The sequence below is a fragment of the Volvox carteri genome, assembly GCF_000143455.1.
Source record: "Volvox carteri f. nagariensis unplaced genomic scaffold VOLCAscaffold_73, whole genome shotgun sequence".
Lineage (NCBI taxonomy): Eukaryota > Viridiplantae > Chlorophyta > Chlorophyceae > Chlamydomonadales > Volvocaceae > Volvox > Volvox carteri.
The window spans coordinates 543106-545545 of NW_003307616.1; positions in this window are offsets into that span (position 1 = coordinate 543106).

A 2440-nucleotide genomic window follows, 5' to 3' on the forward strand; every position below is an offset into this window, starting at 1 on the left:
TGTCTGAAGTTCTTGCCGCGTGGTGGGGGGTGTAGCGTCCTGCCGCTGTTCAGCGGCGTCGACAATCGCGTCCCATTGGCTAGCGGCGATAATGAGGGAATCGTGTTGAGGTGCGACCGCTGGACTGGGATTCCCGCTGGATGATGCCAACGATCGCATCCTGCCGCTGCCCAGCGGCAGCAGCGGGTGCGGCCCGTCGGCCCACAGCGGTGTCGCCTGCCTCTTGCTGAGCTGGGGCAGCTGGCAGGGGCACCCGCTGAATGGTGTGAACGATCGCATCCTGCCGCTGCCCAACGGCAGCAGCGGATGCGGCCCGTCGACCCACAGCGGTGTCGCCTGCCTCTTGTTGAGTTGGGGCAGCTGGAGTGGGCTCCCGCTGAATGGTGTGGACGATCGCATCCTGCCGCTGCCCATCGGCAGCAGCGGGTGCGGTCCGTCGGCCAACAGCGGTAGCGCCTGCCTCTTGCTGAGCTGTGTCCGCTGGCAGGGGCACCCGCTGAATGGTGTGAGCGATCGCATCCTGCCGCTGCCCAACGGCAGCAGCGGATGCGGCCCGTCGACCCACAGCGGTGTCGCCTGCCTCTTGTTGAGTTGGGGCAGCTGGAGTGGGCTCCCGCTGAATGGTGTGGACGATCGCATCCTGCCGCTGCCCATCGGCAGCAGCGGGTGCGGTCCGTCGGCCAACAGCGGTAGCGCCTGCCTCTTGCTGAGCTGTGTCCGCTGGCAGGGGCACCCGCTGAATGGTGTGAGCGATCGCATCCTGCCGCTGCCCAACGGCAGCAGCGGATGCGGTCCGTCGACCCACAGCGGTGTCGCCTGCCTCTTGCTGAGCTGTGTCCGCTGGATTGGGCTCCCGCTGAATGGATTGAACGATCGCATCCTGCCGCTGCCCAACGGCAGCAGCGGGTGCGACCCGTCGGCCAACAGCGGTAGCGCCTGCCTGTTGCTGAGCTGTGTCAGCAACGTCGCCATTCATAGCTTGTTGCTGCAGTGGTTGTTGGTGCCAAGTGGTAAGTGTTGGCCCCTCCTTTGCTGGGTGGTGTGGCAGGGCGTCGAGGATTCGAGCGTACGGTGTGGGATGTCGTCATTTGGTCCAGCAGTAGTCATGGTTCGTGCCGCAATGTGTGCTACTGCTGATTTTTGCGTCTGGTACGCTTCCGTCTCAAATGGCGTGGCCAGGACGACGAAGTCCAGCGCGCCATTAACATGCCAGCGGCATGGCAGGTCGTTAGGGAGGCGATATCCAGATCGAAGGGATATGATCCACTTGTCCAGTGCCGGTATAGGGCAGTGGACTCTGTAGTGGTACCATGGGGAAACTCCTAAGATTACGTCTGCCGGCAGTAACTTAGATAGTTGTCCCCTAACCGCGCTTTCCGTCAGGCCGAGCGGCCAGCCATGGGTAAGGATTTGTAGCGGTTGTGGTATCACATAGTATGGACCCTCCCTGGCAACCCACCAGACCGGTGTGTGGCCGGCCACGGTGGTACGCAGTTGACTGCGTGTGTCTAGGAGGCTGATGAGCTGGTGCCGTTGCTGCTGGGGGATGGCGAGGTCATACGTTAAAGATAGCCCCGCCGCGCAGTTGGATATACGCTCCCCGCCAGCTGTACCTGGCATCTGCCGGCGGTTGGCAATTGCCGAGTGCAGGAGGGGTAGGAGTGCTTGGTAGAGGGATTTCTGCAATGGCCGGGTATGTCCCTCCAGTTCTGTCCTCGACCGGTCTCTGATTATGGTGGTAAACGAGACCACCAAAAGGTTGGCTCTGAGTGCCGCTTGCTGCAATTCTTGTGTGCAAGCGACCTCCAAAGCTGGGGGCTGCGGGGGACCGCGTGTCTGGCGACGGGAAGACGTTGCTGCACTCATGGTGCGATCCCAGTAGCGTCACTGCACTAGGTCGGGTTCCGCACGTCGCCGGCTAGGGATGTAAGAATTTCTAATGTTAAAGTTAGGATAGGAGCAACTGATTCAAAAGGATGGAAATGTCAGTTCCGATACCGGATCCCGCGTCGCGTTTGGTAGCGTGAGACGGCATGCCGAAACGGAAAAGATTGAGCAACAATTTTGCCGAAACGGAGAACCCGTTCCGTGAATCGACTTATGGACAATCGTTGAAGTAGGTAACGATGTGCCGAAAACGGACGAGCATTCCGCTCTTGCGCAATAAGATTAAAAACGTCCCAGTGCTCCAGCGCTCCAGTGCTCCAGGAAGCGCAATTGCGTGGCTTTCGAATGGCCGAAGTGCATCAGTTGCCCGGACATGCTTTAGTATAGAAACAATGACGACCAACCTCACTGCCAAGAAAATCGGGCTCGCGCAAGTCCGCCAAATGCGCCTGGCCCCGTTTTTTCTTGGCAGTGCGGCTGGTCGTCATTGTTCCTATACTCAAGCATGTCCCGGTAACTGATGCACTTGGGCCATTCGAAAGCACACAATGCA